The sequence below is a fragment of the Bombyx mandarina genome, chromosome 02, assembly GCF_030267445.1.
Source record: "Bombyx mandarina strain Sakado chromosome 02, ASM3026744v2".
NCBI classification, from domain to species: Eukaryota; Metazoa; Arthropoda; class Insecta; order Lepidoptera; family Bombycidae; genus Bombyx; species Bombyx mandarina.
This window is the reverse complement of record NC_143209.1, coordinates 4,935,643-4,957,366: the sequence shown is the minus strand read 5'-3', so window position 1 is coordinate 4,957,366 and position 21,724 is coordinate 4,935,643. Positions and strand designations below refer to the sequence as shown.

At 43.0% G+C, this 21,724-nt stretch overlaps 1 long non-coding RNA gene and 1 pseudogene across 1 annotated transcript; both read right to left on the bottom strand.

Moving 5' to 3' along the window:
- Nucleotides 1-7,323: 7,323 nt before the first annotated feature.
- Nucleotides 7,324-8,294, bottom strand: LOC149503406 (uncharacterized; annotated as a pseudogene).
- A 5,550-nt stretch (nucleotides 8,295-13,844) lies between these two features.
- Nucleotides 13,845-15,232, bottom strand: LOC114250253 (uncharacterized). Its single transcript, XR_003625046.2, has 2 exons — nucleotides 15,125-15,232; nucleotides 13,845-14,086 (listed from the first exon to the last, which is right to left on the bottom strand). It is a non-coding gene; the product is annotated as an uncharacterized LOC114250253 (long non-coding RNA).
- Nucleotides 15,233-21,724: the final 6,492 nt, after the last annotated feature.

Here is a 21,724-nt window from a genome sequence, read left to right as displayed (position 1 = left end):
GGAAATCGTCGCGGCCTAAAGGATAAGACGCCCGGTGCGTTCGTATCGAGCGATGCGACAGTGCCGGTGTTCGAATCCCGCAGGCAGGTACCAATTTTTGTAACGCACGTACTTAAGAAATCTTCACGATTGATTTTCACGTCGATGGAATAACATCGTTTAATAAAAATCAAATCCGCGAAAATAATTTGCGTAATTACTGTTGGTAGGACATCTTGTGAGTCCGCACGGATAGGTACCACTACCCAGCCTAATTGCTGCCGTGAAGCAGTAATGCGTTTCGGTTTGAAGGGCGGGGCAGCCGTTATATCTTAAGGTGGACGGTATTTACATTATTGATGTCTAAAGGCTCCGGTGACCACTTAACACCAGGTGGGCCATGAGCTCATCTAATAACAATAAAAAAAGATAGGTAAATAGGCAAATCGAAAAAAAAAAACTTATGTTTTGAGAATTTTTATTACGATTTTTAGCAAAGTCAGAAATTGTTAATTTTTAGTTATGTGAAATTAAAAAATGTCGCTAATGACAACTTTATAATCGTCTTGATTGGACATTATGCCCGAGCGCAGGAGACATTCATACCTGATAAATCTACTAACTCACTAACGGGGCAACCGTAACTATACTTGAGACCTTTGAACTTATATCTCAAGGTGGGTGGTGCATTTACGTTGCAGATGTCCATGGGCTCCAGTAACCGCTTAACACCAGGTGCGCTGTGAGCTCGTCCATCCATCTAAGCAATAAAGAAAATAAAAATAAAAATAAAGTATCTTCGCTAATATTGATACCTATGATTAATCTGGTTATTGCTCAGGTCCTAGTTATGGTTGCGGCCTTGGCGGCTGCTGCTTACGCCGTGCCAGTTCTAGACGGTGTCACCAAGACCGTCTCCGGCGTCGTACCCGTGAAGCTGTAACCGACCGAAAACCACGTCGACAGCAACAAGTTTTTATTCACAATTCGGATATACTACAAATCGTATAAAACATAAAAACTAAGAATTAGTTTTGGCATCAATACGGTACAGAATAAACGTTAAAACGCAAATGTCATGTAATTATTTCATTTTGATATAAAAAAAAATTTTCCTGGCCGTGGGCCGAACCTCCTTCGAGGTCCCCGCGCATAAGGGGCGCGCGGGGTATGTGAGACTCAACGATCTGCATGGTGTTGCGAGCAGACCGCGGAGCCAAGGATTTTAGGGCCCACCCACTAAACGACTTGCCTGTACTCTTACACCCGACGTCCGATCCCCTCCGAAGTCAGAACCCAGATGAGGTAGGGGGGCTACCGCGGTCAAGACTACAACCAGACGGCGCGGTTCAAGGACGCCCAGCCGGCGGAGCCTTCGAGGCGAATCGAAGGCTCTGAAACGTCGGCCGTCTCAGTACGGCAGCCCGTCAGGCCGCTCAGCCGGTGCCGCTGGTGTCCCGGAATACCCCGCTGGACCAGAACCAGCCTGCCGTGTCGGGACGCGATACACCGCCAACCGGTCGCTCTTTCGTATCTCCTTGGCAGCGCGCTAGAGTGCTGGTAGCGCGCCGCGCGGCCTCTACCCCCCCAGGTCGCCAGTTGATCTACACATCGGTGCGGAAAGGGAAGAGCTCTCCCTCTCTCGTTCCGATAATCCCGATACCACACCTTAGTGCCCGGCTCGAGTTGTCGCTGCACACCCCCTGCGTTTTGCTCGCTCCGCTCTTGTTGCGCGATAACTCGAGATTGCCTTTCTGGTTTTAAATTATCTAATCTCATACGGAGACTTCGACCCTGTAATATATTGGCTGGACTATCGCCGGTAGTTGCATGTTCTGTATTTCTGTAGGCTAATAAAAATCTACACAGAGCTGTATCTACGTCTAAATTCTGTTTTAATGCCTTTTTAATCGCACGTTTACAAATTTTAACTGCATTTTCAGCGGCCCCATTAGAGGCGGGATGATAGGGAGCTGAATAAATATGTTTTATGCCATTATGAATAAGAAACTTCTGAAAATCAGAGCTCGAGAAAGGCGGTCCATTGTCACTGACCGTTTGCTTTGGCAGGCCGAATTTTGACCACAAGTCCCGCAGTACCGATATAACCGCTTGTGCCGTTGTCCTCTGCATTTTAATTGCCTCTATCCATTTGGAGCATGAATCCACTACAACTAGATAAGTGACTCCACCTATGGGGCCTAAGAAGCCTAAGTGTAACCTGGACCAGGGGCGTGAGGGCCAGGGCCACGAGCGGGGCGCGTGTGTAGAAGGTGCGTCTGCGACGGCAGCACACACGGTGCAAGCGCGACATTCCGTCTCGAGCGCTTCGTCGATTCCCGGCCACCAAACGTAACTACGTGCTAGCGATTTTGTTTTCACTATGCCCATATGCGGATCATGAAGCTCTGTTATTATTTTGTTTCTGCATGAAGAGGGTATAACCACACGATGACCCCACATTATACATCCTAATTCAATATAAAGTTCGTTTTTCCTATTATAATATGGTTTTAATTCATTAATTTCTATGTCTAAGGGCCATCCGTCCCTTATATAACTTAACACGCGACTTAAGATTGGATCACTACTAGTTTGTTTTTTAAGAACATTATAATCTATTAACAGAGCTTCTGTTGAGAAGTGTAAGTAGGTTTGCTCGGGTAAGTCTGTTTCCTCGGAAGTTACGTCATTTTTTTGAGACTCGATTAACCGTGAAAGTGCATCGGCTACATTTTTATCTGTCCTAACGTACTCGATTTCAAAGTCATATGCTGATAGTTTGATGGCCCAGCGCTGCAAGCGGCTCGCTGCCGCGCTCGGGATACCTATGTTAGGCCCGAAAATGCTCACCAGAGGTTTGTGGTCGGTCCGTAGTATGAACTTTCTCCCATATAAGTATTGATGGAATTTTTCCACCGCGAAAACAATCGCCAATGCTTTGTTATGAATCTGACTGTAGTGTAATTCATGAGTGGTGAGTGCGCGTGAAGCGTATGCAACGACGCGCTCCTCACATCCTGGCCCGCGCTGCGCCAACACGGCACCCAGACCGCGCGCGCTCGCATCCACAGTCAACAACTACTCCAAAGACATATCAAAATGTGCGAGTGCTTTTGTACTACACAAAAACTTTTTAACATTCAGAAAAGCAGCATTCTGTTCATTTCCCCACATCCAGTGCTTACCTTTTTTTAAAAGGGCATATAAAGGTGATAAATGTGCACTCAAATCTTGTATGAACTTCGAATAGAAGTTTACCATACCGATGAAAGATTTTAATTCTGTCACGTTATTTGGGTGTGGCATTGTTGCTATTGATTTGACTTTCTCTGGGTCTACACGAACCCCATTTTGATCTATTATGAACCCTAAATACCTCACTTCTGTTACCATGAACTCGCACTTACTCCTTTTAATTTTTAAGCCATACCTTTCTAATATATCTAATACTTCTTTTATAGACTTTAAATGACTGTCTAGGTCCTGATTTCTAATCAATATGTATATCATAGAAAACTACTACTATTGGGACATTTTTAAACATATTTACCATTAGTTTTTGAAAAATGCCTGGGCTCGAAGCTAACCCGTAGACGAGGCGGGAATATTTAAATAATCCTCTATGTGTATTGATAACCGTGTACTCGCTAGAACGTTCTGATAAGACTATTTGATTATAAGCTTGAGATAAATCAAGCTTAGTAAAAAATTTATTTCCGCTGAGATTACTGAATAAGTCCTCCATTTTTGGAACCGGAAATCTGTCGATTGCTAATACTTTGTTAAGGGTTACCTTATAGTCCGCACATATTCTCAGACCGCCGTCCGCTTTGCGTACTACTACAAGTGGCGTGGCCCAGTCGGAGTGGTCCACCGGTTTGATGACGCCGGCGGCCAGCATCGCGTCGAGCTCGGCGTCGACGCGCTCGCGCAGCGCATACGGCAGCGGTCGCGCGCGGCAGTAGATAGGCACCGCATCCGGCCGCACGATTAACTCTGCTGTGCCCCCCGTATATTTACCCAATGTGCCGTCGAACAAGGATTTATGTCTAGAAACAATTTCATTAATTAATTTATTATAGTCTCGTGCGTGTTCGGTTACAAAGTTACTGTGTTGTATTTTAAAACTCGTAGGTTTTGATATTTTTATAGGAATATTCAATTCAGCTAACCATTGTCGGCCCAATAGATTAGTCGTTCCTTTGTCTATGACATACAAGTCTAACATTTTTGAAACACCTTGGTACTTCACTATAGTGTTTATAAACCCTAAAGGCCGAATGATTGAGCCATCGTAAAATTTTAAATTTAATACGTGTTCACCCTGTTTTTTCCAACTCCTAAAACCGTCACTAGAGAGCGCTGTAATACGCAAATCCGTTGTCATGATACCCTTGTCATAAGTGACACTGTATCCTAGATCATTGATTTTTTATTGAATATACAAGTTTTTCTAATCCAAGTTTATTTTCATAATCATCCCTCGGAAAGTCGAACATGGTCCTTCGAGCCGGATAAGAAAACAACTAATGATAAACAACAATTTTAAGTGCAAAGAATGTTACAAACCGTAATTAACACAAAACTATTTCGTTGCTAAGTACTAGTGAATGTGAAGAATGGGCCCGGACAGTTATATTAAAAAACCGATATTCAAAATAAGATATTTAAGGCAAAGATTAATTTCAAAAAGTCACCTGCGTCTAGAATAACAAGGGAATATATCGAAACGAGATTGCAATTATTGGAACAACACTGGTTAGTTTGAAGAAAATCACCAGAATGTTATATTGGGATGCGAAAATAACGAATATAGCTATTAAACAAAAGGTACAATAACAAACGTTACATCGCGAACAGCATTCTGGCCAGGCTGGTGGGCCAAAGGGCTTTATCTTCAGAGTCATCCAACGGTGTTAAACAAATACTCGATACGACAAATGATTGCTTGCACGCTTTATCTAACCTTGGTATACCTGTATCGACATGGGACATCCTGATTATATATCTCATCACAATAAAATTGGATAATGAATCCCAGAAACAATGGGAACAAAAACTAAGCGAACAGGCTGATCGATTGCCTACACTAAGCGAGTTCCAATCATTCCTGGAATCAAGATATCGAGCACTCGAGTTTTTAGAACCAAACCAAAGAAGAGAGTTTAGAGGCAAAGATGCAGCGGATAAACCGAAGGTGTTCAGCGTGACGACGTCTGTATCCTGCCCATTCTGTTCGGGACATCACTTGCTTTATCAATGCAAGAAATTTGTACAAGAAGCCATCGGGAATCGCCGGGACTTCATCCAGAAGAGAAAACTGTGTTTCAATTGCTTCGGAGCTAACCATTCGGTAACACAGTGCAAACGACGCACGGCTTGTCGGTGCTGTGGCCAACGTCATCACTCGCTGCTGCACCAGGAAGGCGGCACTCACAATCCGACCCTGGCGGGTCCTAGTCAGCCCACTAATCAACAGCGGGAGCCAGCACAAGAACCGCAGGCAGCGGATCACGTGGAGCGTGTTGTCAGCCATTTTTCTAACAGTGAAATGAGATCAAGTAGTCAAGTAATGTTAGCTAGCGCATTAGTTTATGTATCCAACAAGGGTATGTATCACACACTTAGGGCATTGTTGGATCAGGGCTCTCAAGCCTCGTTTATTAGTGAACACGCAGTTCAACTTTTGCAGCTTTGAAGGTTGCCAGTTCTAAGTACCATATCTGGTTTAGGAGGAGAAAAATCTAGTATTTCAGTAAAACATATGGTTCAATTTAAAGTACAGTCCACATATAACTCTTTTAGCTATCCCGTTCAAGCCTATGTTTTAAACTGCCTAACATCCACTCTTCCTTCACAGCAAATTCAATTTCAGGATTGGCCGGTATTGTTGCAATTGCAGATGGCTGATCCAGGATATGGTACACCAAGCAATATAGATCTTCTACTGGGCGCTGATGTGTATGGTCAGGTTTTGTCAGAAGGCATATTGAGAAATCCACCTGGAACCTTGACAGCTCAAAATACACAGCTGGGATGGATCCTGTCGGGACGAGTTTAAGTTAGTGGGGATACTCCTTACATTATTAGCGCACATACCCATGACAACTCAATCAATGATTTGCTGCGTCAGTTCTGGGAGATTGAAACTGACTAGCATCATCCACTTTTATCCAAGGAAGAAGAATCCTGTGAAAGATACTTTGAATCCACTACAACTAGGGACAGTTTGGGTCGTTATGTTGTAGGTCTTCCTTTTCGCGACAACAATCCACTTGCTCAAGAAGAAACTTGAAAATAATCCATTCTTGAAGCAAGAATAATCCAAGGTAATAAATGTAGCCACCTGGCTATGAATCATATAGAAGTAATTAATGACAAACAAGAAGCTGCTAAGCCAGGATGCGTTTATCTACCTCATCATGCAGTTGGTTGTTCGCGAGGACAAAAGTACAACGAAGGTCGGCGTTGTTTTCGACGCTTCGTGTAAGGGTACCAGCGGCAAGTCATTGAACAATGATTTATTGGTAGGTCCAAGGCTTCAACCAGAGTTACGACACATAATTATGAAATGGCGTACTTATCCTATATGTTTCGCAGCGGACATAGTTAAGATGTATCGAATGGTCAAGGTCGTACCAGAGCATACTGACTTCCAGATAATGTCACAAGGGTACTATCAAATGTAAGAAATCTAAAATTGTAAGACCAGTCTCCAAACTTTGCATTTTGCCTATCGCTTTTTAACATTACTTACCTGAATAACTGTAGACATTTCATGCAATGTATGTAACTTAAATGTATCTTTGGATGCATCAGCTATTAAGTATTTTGTTATTGTTTAGTTGTAAGTAAGTACGAACTGTTTAAAAGCAACCCTTGACTGAACTTTGTCGTTATTATGGTTTCTTTAATGTGTAATTTATATTTAGTTCATGTTGAGCAGTTCTTTATTGATTACTATTAGGTTAAGATGTTACGGTTTCATGGAGATGTTAATTGTACATGTAAAATTTGATGGCCTCATTGTTGGTTATGAACCTTTGTAGTTCATGGTGGGCGGAATGTTCACCCTGTTTTTTCCAACTCCTAAAACCGTCACTAGAGAGCGCTGTAATACGCAAATCCGTTGTCATGATACCCTTGTCATAAGTGACACTGTATCCTAGATCATTGATTTTTTATTGAATATACAAGTTTTTCTAATCCAAGTTTATTTTCATAATCATCCCTCGGAAAGTCGAACAATACGCATGCCTGTAACTTCTCAAAAAAATATTTATCATAAACATTCTTGCTAATACAAGATAACGCCGATCCAGTATCGACCTCCATCTTGAGCTAGCAATTTTGGACTTTAACTTTAATACACACCGGTTTATAATTACTCAATGTCATTTGGTACATAGGCTCATTTTCTTCTCCACACCCGTCCTGTTCATTATTGAAATTGTTGTATGTGTCGTCGTTGTTTTGATCGTATAATAAGTGCAAAGGAGCCCGCTCTCGGCCTCCTCGTCCCGCACCGCGCTGCCCGCGCCACGATCGCCTGTTGCCGCCTGCACCCCGGTTCCCCCGGCGCCCGGTGCGTGGTGAACCCCCGGCTGCCTCCGCCTGGTTCTTAAGCCCTTTTTTGGGGCACATTCTTCGTAGATGGCCGGTTTCATGACATGAACTGCACACGTAGTCTTTGTATATGCAATCCTTTGCTTGGTGTCTCCTGTCTCCACATCTTGAACATTCATTGAAGTTAATTTTGTTAACCTCCTCAATTGGCGTACGTTCCACTGCAATCGCATCCCTCTCCGCAGCTTCTAATGACAAAGCTAACGTAACTGCACGCTTATATTCTAATTTCTCCTCGGCAAATAACCTTTGCCGTATGATTTCGCTCTTTAATCCACAAACCATTTGATCACGCAGATTTTCATCCAGCGACGAGCCGAACTCACAATTTTTTGATAATTTTTTTTAAATTCTGTGACGTAGTCAGCTATTGACTCATTCAGCTGCCGACGTTGTCGAAACTTGTATCTTTCCGCCAAGATTGAGGGCTTCAGTTGCAGGTGAGCTGCCAACATCGCCACAGCATTAGCATATGTTAATTGTGACGGCTTCGAAGGGCTGGCTAATGTCGATAATAAATCGTACGCTTCCTCACCCATAACGGAAATTAATGTGGGTAATTTTAAATCGTCAGTCACTTTATTCACCAAAAAGTACATTTCCAATCTCTCAACATATGAGGACCAGTTTCCACTGTTTACCGAGAATTCTTTCAACTGTCCGACCGACATTATGTTTATATAATTTTAATTAGTCCAAACAAGAAACAAACAAGCCACAAATTGATTTTTTTTCCGCGTTCGCCACTAGTAAATAATAGACACGTACGTTGCGTTCACCGTTTATTGACACACTGAAGTGAATACTTACTTACAAACATAACAGCTTGATTGAAGAAGCACTGGGTATTCTTTTTTTGTAAGGTCTTCGTAAAGAGCATGGTGGTCTTTAAAAAGATCGCGCGTATTTTTAATGAAAGTCATTTGTATTTTGCGGCTTTCTTCGTATTCAGATGAGGTCAACCTTCTTTTACCCATTAATATGGGAGCGGACACAGGGGCGGAGTTGAAGCCCTCACCCCCGTCGTCATCGTCCATTATTACGGAACACACTTATGGAATATAATTTTAAACTCAAACACAGTGAAAAATTGGGAAACAATGTCGTAAAAAAGGGTTAAAACCAAATAAGTTAAAATTAACTTGAAAAAAGCGCCTATTTATTTTCAGTATTCGCCAAAAATATAACGTAGTGATTAGGTACCGGTAAAATGGGGCGATTAGGGACAGATTCCAACTTTATGACCAATTTTAAGGTAGCTGTTGATGTATATAATGCTATATCAGGATCAAAATGATTGAGTCTTGGGGGCATCTTTGTTGTCCAATTTAAAACTATGCAACTAGCATTCCAGTTTAACCAAAAAAAGCAAAAATAGGTGTAATCCCTATTTACCCGGAAATTGCGGTTAATTGGGACGAAATGAGAAATTTGCTAGGGTTGGCACTACTTGGTTTTAATTTATTTATTTATTTAGTTGCACCAGGGGGCGCAGCCCAATACGTTGGTCCGACCAGATCCGCACCGCTCTTGATTCCACGTTTCACAACGCCCTCCACACTGCCAGAGACAAGAATGGATGGAGAAAAATCGTGCGTGCGAAGGTGATACAAAAGGGTGGTCACGACCCTCAGCAATGAGGAATACGACGCAAGGAGGAGGAGTTGCACCAACAAAGTGATCATCAACTTGATTACATTTATTTACTTATGATTAATTTATATTTACTTGGGAAATGATCCGCGACAGATTTGTCCTGTAAGTTGTGAGAAAATAAAAAAAAACATCTATTTCATCACTTAAAATTAGTTCAGCGCAATCGGACAACTCCGAATGAATATTGACGGAGACCACGCTACCGTGGACATTATTGTAGTCCCAAAGGAGAGTAAGCACCTAAATTCGAACGAGTGGGCTTTCTTATAAACGGTTTATATTTCTTCGTTCTTGGTAAGTACTTAGGGGCTGATATTTTTATCTGGGTTAAGAGATTAGGTGTGTCGGTTATTCCATGAATTAATCAGATGAATACCCCCACTCGGAACAAATATTAAATATTTTATTATGTATTACTTAGACATTTTTGTCCACATTGAGATTTCATTGTTCTTGTTACATGTCTGTGCAAAATCGACTTACTTATATTAAATTGCTTAGCTATTTCAACTAAAGACTTATTCCCAATTTCACAGGCTTCTATTGCTGTTTTTAATATTAAGGGATCATATTTCTTATAAGGCTTTGCACTCTTTGATACGTACACGCGAGGCATATCTAAAAATAGAAAACAATACGTAACTGATAATATAAATATTTATCAAACAATAAAATAACACATTGATAATTTTGAATAAAAGTTCTAGACATAAACATCATGAATAAACCAGATTTTTACCAACAAATTTAAAAAATATTGTTATAACTACATAGACAACCCTACAAATCTGTACCTATTTATACTTAGGTCGTTTCCATTTCACGTATTCTCATCCCAATTGACCCCTTTTTCGTTGTTATTTGTACCTAAGACGTCCCCAATATCCCCAAAAACAACAGATTTTTACATGTATTTTTATTTTATCAAATACATTAAAACCAATAACAATTGAGACTTACCTTTAATATATTATATGATGGTTCAAACACTAAATAACGTTTATAAATCACAGTCGTCTTCTATTATTATCAAATAAATAAAAGAGAGCAAAGTTTCTAGCACTAAAATAATTACCATCACAGAAAGTTAATTTGAAAGACGATTTTTTATAAGTTAGCAGCTATTATCATGCATATTCAGAGTTGTTTTGTGAACTTTCAACATTCTAATAATAAACTAGAAAAAACGGAAGATTTTGCAACGAATATAAAACTAATATTGAGCGTCGAAAGATTTTCCCGGTTTTTTCCCGATTCGCCTCTCAATCCCTAATCGCCCCATTTTACGGTACTTGCTCAGTGGCCAAAAATCATAGACCTATATAGTAGGGACACGACATATTGTTCTATACGTACAATTGCTTATATAAATAGCACCCATTTTGAAGGCACATACATAAACATATATCTATCTCGTTCTTACTCAGCACTTTAACTCGCAGGAAAACAATATAACAGTATTTCAGTGCGTACATAAAATGAAACATGAATATACGTAAATATCTTCGTCTCCGTCTAATGAGGCCGAAAATCCGCCATGTTTAGCGCGCCAAATGTCATTGTCACGTCAGTTCGGCCGTCTGTTTTGGGTTGTACATTATTTATTGACTTTGATATCGATTTAATATGATTGATTATATAAAATTTCATAATTTATCATGCTTAAAACATACAAAAATAATAATTAAAACGTATTTTATAGGATCTCAAGAAAGTCGATGCCCTAAAACTATTATCTATATGTATTTAAATTCATTAAGGAGCCCTCATCCGAAAAATCCATTTTTCGGTCGGAATCTATTGATCATGACACTAATCATAAATACCACTTTAAAATATGTCATCAAAACATATTTAGACATTCTGTTTAGATATTTCGGGAAAAAGGCTAGCGACAAAATCTCTTCGGAACTATTTAAATAAAATAGTTTTATTCCGCAGTGAGTAAAACGCTATTGTAAATTTGTTAAATATTTAATAATTAAGTGATTTTAGAGAGGAAGTCACAAGGAATGACGTTTGTAATTAATGAATAAATGTTCTGTAGGTGTTTTTTTTTTTCACGCGGTCCCTTGTTAAGTTTAAAATTTGAATCACTCTCAAGCGAAAGTGATTCAAATGGTGCGGCGCACTTTCCTTGGGGTGCGCTGCGGTAGTATGTTACGGACTTTAGAGTCAGCAAAACAATTAAAATAGATTGTAATAGTCTAAGAAAAACACGTACTCAAAATACGATAACATTTAGCATGCTAGAAATGGGCTGATGGCTTTGAACTACGCCATATCTTTGTGTTTTGCGACAAACGACAACTTTATAAAATCAGTGTAGCAACTTTTAAAAATCATCATATCGTTTACTTGGCAAATTCGAAGGACGAACTTGTCTTAGATTTCACCCATCTAAATCATATCATATTTGCACATAACAATATACCTACTTACTTCCCATTAAAGTATAAATTCTACAAATAAATAATACTCAACAATATTTAAAATAAAATGAGCCAAGAACGTTTATCGATAAAACCTGATAACATTGAAATCTTTTGTACAGCACTAAAGCCGCCATGTTTTGTGGCCAGATGACGTCACAGTGGCACGAAATTTTGGTTGACGTTTCATTTCCATAGGTTTCCTACTTCATTGCCAAAAATGCATTAATTATCTTTTTTTTTTATAAGAGATTTTATGACCTGGTAACTAGACCATTAGGTCAAGTCTTGTTTTAATTTTTAATTTTATCTTTATAAAAAATGATAACATGGAGTGAAATGAAATAAAATGAAATGATGATGATTAATTTGAGACATTAATCAACTGGGATGAAATTAACAGAAATGAGATGAGATGAGATGATATGGGATGAAATATAATCTTAGTAAAATATATATTAGTATAATATAATCTTAGTTTACTGAGATTTTTTCAGTGGACTTTTTGGAGGAACCCGATAAGTTACGTCCAGCGGCTTTGTTTCATTTTCCCACATTTGTGCACTTTCACAGATATACAGTTAACTAGCGACCCGCCCTCGCTTCGCTTCGGAAACATTAAAACACACATGAAACCAAAAAATAAAAGTAAAAAAAAAATTTAAAAAAAAGTAGCCTATGTTCATCAGGGACAATGTCGGCTTCTAATGGAAAAAGAATTTTTCAAATCGGTCCATTAGTTTCGGAGCCTATTCGAAACAAACAAACAAACAAATCTTTCCTCTTTATAATATTAGTATAGATAAACCACCGTTATTACACATTTAAACCTGAAGATACACTAAATAGACAAAATAAAACAAATCACACAACTTCACTCCTCGCGTTCCCGCCAAAAAGTCTCCCAATATTAATCTATTTTCAATTCGACCATAGACTTAAACAATAAATAACAAAAGTTTCCCAATTGACAGTAAACAAAGAGTATATTTTTATATATGTTGTGTCAAATACATGGTAGTGTGTGTAATGTTTTTTTTTTATTTTTTTTTATTGCCTTTGTAGGCAGACGAGCATACGGCCCACCTGATAGTGAGTGGTTACCGTCGCCCATGGACTTCAGCAATGCCAAGGGCAGAGCCAAGCCGCTGCCTACCGCTTAATGCTCTCTACAAGCCTCGTTTGAAGAAGGACATGTCATAGCGCTCGGGAAACACCGTGGAGGGGAGCTCATTCCATAGCCGGATGGTACGTGGCAAAAAAGATCTCTGGAAACGCACTGTGGCTGACCGCAGTGGCTCCAGGTAGTATGGATGAACTCTACTCCGGTGGCGGGCGGTGCGATGGTAAAAACGAGACGTTGGTACCATCTCGAACAATTCCTCAGAGCACTCCCCATGGAACATGCGGTACAAAATACAGAGGGAACCGAAGTCCCTCCGCAGACCCAGAGGCTCCAAACGATCCGTGAGAATGGGATTATCGACAATCCGAACGGCTCTCTTCTGTATGGAGTCAAATGGAAGAAGCTGGTATTTGGGAGCCCCGGCAGAGAGAGATGGGAGCAGTACTCCACGCGAGGCCGGACTTGTGCTTTATAGAGCAAAAGTCTTTGTCCAGGTGTGAAGTACCGCTTAGCTCTGTTGAGGACTCCCAGCATTTTGGACGCCAACTTGGCTTTGCCTTCCAAATGACTCCGAAACTGGACATCGCTCGAAATGTCGACCCCAAGTATCCCGATACTCTCGGAAGGTTTCAGGGATACTCCTTGGAATTGCGGCGCCATGACAAAGGGGTCCTTCTTCGCAGTGTTTTCTCTATTGATTTAAAGAACCATCTTATAGCATTATTTAAAAAAAAAAAATTAGCACTGTGCACTCCTTCTCTATATTCTCTATAAGCGTGAGAAATTTCATACTCCTCCGTCCGTGCAATTTTCTTAAAAGGGGTACAAAGTTTTTGCTTCACGTATAATGACGTATTAATATTAAAAATATATAGATAATGATAAAAAAATTGTAAGAAGCCAATTGCCATACTTAAAAAATAATAAAAGGAAGATCTTGGCCAGCGAATACGTTTCGTTTTACGCATAACTTTAAAATATTAGGTTTTACTATAATATCAAAAATAAATAATTACATGACATTTGCGTTTTAACGTTTATTCTGTACCGTATTGATTCCAAAACTAATTCTTAGTTTTTATGTTTTATACAATTTTAAGTATATCCGAATTGTGAATAAAAACAAGTTGCTGGTATGTCGTCGACGTGGTTTTCGGTCGATCAAAGCTTAAATGGGTACGGCGCCGAAGACGGTCTTGGTGACGCCGTCTAGAACTGGCACGGCGTAAGCAGCAGCCGCCAAGGCCGCAACCATAACTAGGACCTGAGCAATAACCAGATTAATCATATCAATATTAGCGAAGATACTTTATTTTTATTTTCTTTATTGCTTAGATGGATGGACGAACTCACAGCGCACCTGGTGTTAAGCGGTTACTGCAGCCCATAGACATCTACAACGTAAATGCGCCACCCACCTTGAGATATAAGTTCTAAGGTATCCAGTATAGTTACAGTTGCCCCGTTAGTGAGTTAGTAGATTTATAAGGTCTCCTGCTCTCAGGCATAATGTCCAATCAAGACGATTATAAAGTTGTAATTAGCGACATTTTTTAATTTCACTTAACTAAAAATTAAGAATTTTTGACTTTGCTGAAAATCGTAATAAAAATTCTCAAAACATAAGTTTTTTTTTTCGATTTGCCTATTTACCTATCTTTTTTTATTGCTATTAGATGAGCTCATGGCCCACCTGGTGTTAAGTGGTCACCGGAGCCTTTAGACATCAACAACATAAATACCGTCCACCTTAAGATATAACGGCTGCCCCACCCTTCAAACCGAAACGCATTACTGCTTCACGGCAGCAATTAGGCTGGGTAGTGGTACCTATCCGTGCGGACTCACAATATGTCCTACCACCAGTAAATAATTACGCGAATTATTTTCGCAGATTTGATTTTTATTAAACGATGTTATTCCATCGACATGAAAATCAATCGTGAAGATTTCTTAGGTACGTGCATTACAAAAATTGGTACCTGCATGTGGGATTCGAACACCGGCACTGTCGCATCGCTCGATACGAATGTACCAGGAGTCTTATCCAGCAGGCCGCGACGATTTCATAGACTATTAATACAAGGCAGAGCGCGATATAACAAGAAAAGTGTGTTTTTATTGTCACATACCAAAAAACCTTTAAGCGCTTTTTTTATATATTGTGTTATCGAAACTTTATAAGCGCGTTAAACAAAGACTGTCAGAACAGTTGTTTTTAATATGGTCCTGTTAATTTTTAATTTGTATAACACAGACTCTATCGACATCCCGAATTTAAATAATGAAAATTAATACGCACCAAAAATACTCTCATATTCCTTTGGCTTTTAACTTCGGTTAAATGTTGAAAATATAAAGGACGTCCTGCTTATATACCAAGAACGCTTAGAGCAATGTCCTTCGTAATGTCAACAATAATAATAACTGTGTTTGAACAACGCAGCTGAATTATTTAGCAACTGTAATAATAAGAGATAAAACAATAACCGTAAATGATTGTGATGTCAATGTAATATATGTTGTTTTCTTTTTTTATTGCTTTGATGAGTGAATGAGCTCACAGCCCACCTGGTTACTGGAGCCCATAGACATCTATCTACAATCCGATAGAAGCACCCGACACGTGCGGACGTGCTCATCGACCACTCGATCGCCCGGTCTTTGTTCGCCCGGCTTTTTTTAGCCCGGCCTGTGTTCGTGATACATCTGCCGACCAAGTGTTTTTCCTGGAAGTTTTTATTTGTTTTGTTTTAGTTATTTTTGTGTTCGTGGTACATCTGCCGACAAAGTGTTTTCCTGGAAGTATTTATTTGTTTTGTTTCTTTTTGTTATTTCTGTTTTGTTGTGTTTTTTTCTTTGTCCTGTAGTAATCGCGCCGCATCGCCACCTGTGCTCAATAGAACAGCTCAGGTCTGAAAAGTTGGGGCCTCGCCGCAAGGCGAGTGTTTTCAAGACCCGGGGCCGCCCCACCTGGGCACTTAGCGATCATGGACGCTGTATTCGCGGAATTCCTCCGACTTCGCCACCCACAGCTCGCCTCAGAGTTTCTGGCCTTCAAGGCCAATCACACTGCGAGCCCTCTCGAGGACCCCGCCGCGCTCGCTGCTCCTGCGTCGCCTGTACCTGCGTGCAAAGCTTCTGCATTGAGCACCGCAGCCTCCGTCGTGCCTGCCGCTCCCGTGTCGCCTATACTGGCGAGTAAAGCTGCTGCGTCGTCCGCCGTGACCACCGTTTCAGCTGAGCGATCATGCGCGGCCTCCGTCGTGCCCTCTAAAACACCTACACTTGCTCGTAGGTCGCCTGCGCCCTCCTCCTCGTGCTCCGACTCTGACTCGGACATGGAGGTCGACCTCGCCCCCGCCTCATTGACGGATGGATTCACCCTGGTACAGAAGGGTAAGAAGCGTGCCGCGGAGTCCCGAGCTCCCGCGGCCGCTAAAATTAGCAAAACCGCGAACGCGTCGCGCCCCCGCCTTCAGACTCCCGTTGCGCCCCCAGCCCGTGCCACTCCGTCGCCGCGTCCGGTGGCACAAAATAAAACCGCTCCCCCGGTTATCCTTCAGGAGAAGGCAGCTTGGGATCGAGTTTGCCTGGCCCTTAAGGCCAAAAATATAAATTTCACGAATGCCCGTAACCTCGCGAACGGCAGTCAAATTAAGGTTCAAACACCCGACGACCATAGGGCCCTCTCTTCTTACCTCCGTAAGGAGCGTATAAGTTTCCATACGTATACGCTCCAGGAGGAGCGCGAACTCCGCGTTGTAATACGCGGAATCCCTAAAGAGTTAGATGTAGAGCTCGTCAAGGCCGATCTGTTAGAACAGGGCTTACCAGTGAATTCTGTGCACTGTATGCACACCGGTCGCGGTAGGGAGCCATATAATATGGTTCTAGTCGCCCTCCAGCCTACCCCCGAGGGTAAGAAAATCTTCAACACACAGACCGTCTGTAGGCTCTCCGGTATCGCCGTCGAAGCCCCCCATAAAAAAAGCACTCCTAGCCAGTGCCATAACTGTCAACTGTACGGGCACTCTTCCCGTAACTGTCACGCGCGCCCCCGATGTGTTAAGTGTTTGGGCGATCACGCCACGGCCCTCTGCGCTCGCGACCAAAAAACCGCGACGGAACCGCCTAGCTGCGTCCTGTGTCGAACACAGGGTCACCCCGCGAATTACCGTGGTTGCCCCCGAGCCCCTAAAATAAATCGCCGCGTCGCCCGCCAAAACCGCCTCCGAGCTTCCGGCCCAAACATCAAAGCCTCGGCACCCTCTGTGTCGCAGGCTAAGCCAGCGTTCGTTCCGGCGCCGATGCCCAGTATCACGGCCTGGGCGAAACCGCTGCCGTACACGAACACGGCTACAACTCCCTCCTCCGCGATTCGTCCCGCCCCCGCGACTCGTCCCGCCCCCGCGACTTGCCCTCCGACCGCGTCCGACAATCTCGCTTTAGCGATCGACTTCTTTCAGTCGATCAACTTTGAGCGCGTTAACGCTTTAGGCGACTCCATTCGCGCTGCCTCCACTGCACAACACTTTATCGCCGTTGTGCAGGAATACGCCGACGTATACGCGTCATTAAATACGTACGTCCTCCCCTCACTCCGCCGGTAATCAATGGCGTATATAAGTAGAATAAAGCCCCTATCCGTAACGATAGGATTTTTTAACGCTTACAGTCTCGCAAAACAACGTGATCAGGTTTCTGACTTTTTGCGTGACCATCAAATTGATATCTTTTTAGTGCAGGAGACCCTACTTAAGCCCGCGCGCCGTGACCCTAAAATCGCGAACTATAATATGGTCAGGAACGACAGGCTCTCTGTTCGTGGTGGTGGTACCGTCATTTACTTTAGAAGAGCCCTGCATTGCGTCCCGCTCGATCCTCCCGCGCTCGCTAATATCGAAGCATCAGTGTGCCGAATCTCACTGACGGGACACGCGCCGATCGTTATCGCGTCCGTTTATCTTCCACCGGATAATATCGTTCTAAGCAGTGATATCGAGGCGCTGCTCGGCATGGGAAGCTCTGTCATTCCTAAATTGTAAACACATCAGGTGGAACTCACACACTACAACTCCGAACGGCAGGCGGCTTGACGCGTTAGTCGATGATCTCGCCTTCGATATCGTCGCTCCGCTAACCCCGACTCACTACCCGCTAAATATCGCGCATCGCCCGGATATACTCGACATAGCGTTATTAAAAAACGTATCTCTGCGCCTACACTCGATCGAAGTAGTTTCAGAGTTAGACTCAGACCACCGTTCCGTCGTTATAAAGCTCGGTCGCGCTCCCGATTCCGTTCCCGTCACGAGGACTGTAGTGGATTGGCACACGCTGGGCATCAGCCTGGCTGAATCTGATCCACCATCGCTCCCGTTTAGCCCGGACTCTACCCCGTCTCCTCAGGATACCGCTGAAGCCATAGACATCTTAACATCACACATCACCTCGACATTAGATAGGTCATCGAAACAAGTTGTAGCGGAGGACTTCCTTCACCGCTTCAAATTGTCGGACGATATTAGGGAACTCCTTAGAGCTAAGAACGCCTCGATACGCGCCTACGATGGATAATCGTATTCGAATGCGTGCCCTACAACGCGACGTAAAGTCTCGCATCGCCAAAGTCCGAGATGCCAGATGGTCTGATTTCTTAGAAGGACTCGCGCCCTCCCAAAGTTCTTACTACCGCTTAGCTCGTACTCTCAAATCGGATACGGTAGTAACTATGCCCCCCCTCGTAGGCCCCTCAGGCCGACTCGCGGCGTTCGATGATGACGAAAAAGCAGAGCTGCTGGCCGATACATTGCAAACCCAGTGCACGCCCAGCACTCAATCCGTGGACCCTGTTCATGTAGAATTAGTAGACAGTGAGGTAGAACGCAGAGCCTCCTTGCCACCCTCGGATGCATTACCACCCGTCACCCCGATGGAAGTTAAAGACTTGATCAAAGACCTACGTCCTCACAAGGCTCCCGGTTCCGACGGTATATCCAATCGCGTTATTAAACTTCTACCCGTCGAACTCATCGTGATGTTGGCATCTATTTTCAATGCCGCTATGGCGAACTGTATCTTTCCAGCGGTGTGGAAAGAAGCGGACGTTATCGGCATACATAAACCCGGTAAACCAAAAAATCATCCGACGAGCTACCGCCCGATTAGCCTCCTCATGTCTCTAGGCAAACTGTATGAGCGTCTGCTTTACAAACGCCTCAGAGACTTCGTCTCATCCAAGGGCATTCTCATCGATGAACAATTCGGATTCCGTACAAATCACTCATGCGTTCAACAGGTGCACCACCTCACGGAGCACATTCTTGTGGGGCTTAATCGACCGAAACCGTTATACACGGGAGCTCTCTTCTTCGACGTCGCAAAAGCGTTCGACAAAGTCTGGCACAACGGTTTGATTTTCAAACTATTCAACATGGGCGTGCCGGATAGTCTCGTGCTCATCATACGGGACTTCTTGTCGAACCGCTCTTTTCGATATCGAGTCGAGGGAACCCGCTCCTCCCCACGACCTCTTACAGCTGGAGTCCCGCAAGGCTCTGTTCTCTCACCCCTCCTGTTTAGCTTATTCGTCAACGATATTCCCCGGTCGCCGCCGACCCAGTTAGCTTTATTCGCCGACGACACGACTGTTTACTATTCCAGTAGAAACAAGTCCCTAATCACGAAGAAGCTTCAGAGCGCAGCCCTAGCCCTAGGACAGTGGTTCCGAAAATGGCGCATAGACATCAACCCAGCGAAAAGTACTGCGGTGCTATTTCAGAGAGGAAGCTCCACCCGGATTTCCTCCCGGATTAGGAGGAGGAATCTCACACCCCCAATTAGAAGTCGTCGTGGCCTAAAGGATAAGACGTCCGGTGCATTCGTATGAAGCGATGCACCGGTGTTCGAATCCCGCAGGCGGGTACCAATTTTTCTAATGAAATACGTACTCAACAAATGTTCACGATTGACTTCCACGGTGAAGGAATAACATCGTGTAATAAAAATCAAACCCGCAAAATTATAATTTGCGTAATCACTGGTGGTAGGACCTCTTGGGAGTCCGCGCGGGTAGGTACCACCACCCCGCCTATTTCCGCCCTGAAGCAGTAATGCGTTTCGGTTCGAAGGGTGGGGTAGCCGTTGTTACTATACTGAGACCTTAGAACTTATATCTCGAGGTGGGTGGCGCATTTACGTTGTAGTTGGGCTCCTGGATGCATCGATGACATTCCGCCCGCATATAAAATCAGTCCGTGACCGTGCCGCGTTTATTCTCGGTAGACTCTGCCCCATGATCTGTAAGCGAAGTAAAATGTCCCTTCGGAACAAGGTGACACTTTACAAAACTTGTATAAGGCCCGTCATGACTTACGCGAGTGTGGTGTTCGCTCACGCGGCCCGCACACACATAGACCCCCTCCAATCTCTACAATCCCGCTTTTGTAGGTTAGCCGTCGGAGCTCCGTGGTTCGTGAGGAACGTTGACCTACACGACGACCTGGGCCTCGAATCTATCCAGAAATACATGAACATCAGCGTCGGAACGGTACTTCGCTAAGGCTATGCGTCATGATAATCGCCTTAACGTTGCCGCCGCTGACTACTCCCCGAATCCTGATCACGCAGGAGCCAGTCACCGTCGACGCCCTAGACACGTCCTTACGGATCCATCAGATCCAATAACCTTTGCATTAGACGCCTTCAGCTCTAACACTAGGAGCAGGCTTAGGGACCCCGGTAACCGTACTTGTCGAACTCGACAAAGAGTTCGCCGTGCAACCTAACCCATGAATCAGCTCGCTGAGTTTCTCGCCGGATCTTCTCAGCGGGTCGCGATTCCGATCCGGTAGTAGATTCATTCGCGAAGCAACTGCTCTTGAGCTGTTAGGTCTCCTTCGGAGGCGCTCGGATAGCTGTTAGCAAATCCCACCTCTCCTGGCTGAGTCTTTGCTTGCCCGCCTGTCCTGGTGAAACTGGAAAGGCCTCCGGGCCATCAGTAAATATTCAATCATAAAAAAAAAAAACATCTATCTACAACGCAAATGCCGCCACCCACCTTGAGATATGAGCGTTAAGGTCTCAGTATAGTTACAACGGCTGCCCCACCCTTCAAACCGAAACGCATTACAGCTTCACGGCAGAAATAGGCGAGGTAGGTGGTACTTACCCGTGCGGACTTACAAGAGGTCCTACCACCACGTTCTTTCACCATCCACGTTATAGTCCGCACCGGAGTCGTTTTAGGATACCAACTGGTATCCCATTATTTTGGACTGAATCTATGGTAAACAAAATCACGAGCAATAACTAGTTGTATAAAATATTAATGCCCGTGCTATTCGCAATTCACTTGCTGCATCGCAAAGGCAAGTTGCAAACAATGGGTCACACAACTCGCAAAACACTTGTTGAATGTTAATTATTTATCTATTGTGGCATGTACTGTTTTGTTAACATTGAATCCCATTTCACCGAGTTTCATTTAATTTAATCTCAATTGATTAAATCTACAAGAATCAACTTAATATGTCATTTCACCCCATCTTATTTTTCATTTAAGTACCTAATCTATATATATATATATATAAATGAATTGCTGTTCGTTAGTCTCGCTAAAACTCGAGAACGGCTGGACCGATTTGGCTAATTTTGGCCTTGAATTATTTGTGGAAGTCCAGAGAAGGTTTAAAAGGTAGATAAATATGAGAATGCCCGAAATTAAACAAAAATTTAAAAAAATGTTTTTCCTTTGACGTGTCCCCCGTCGGACGGATTCTTTTTGTTTGTTTTAAGTTTATTTTATACAAAAGTTCAGGTCTTTTATTTATCGATTGAGGCACTACGAAGTCTGCCGGGTCAGCTAGTAATATATAAATAATAAAATTAAAATAATAAA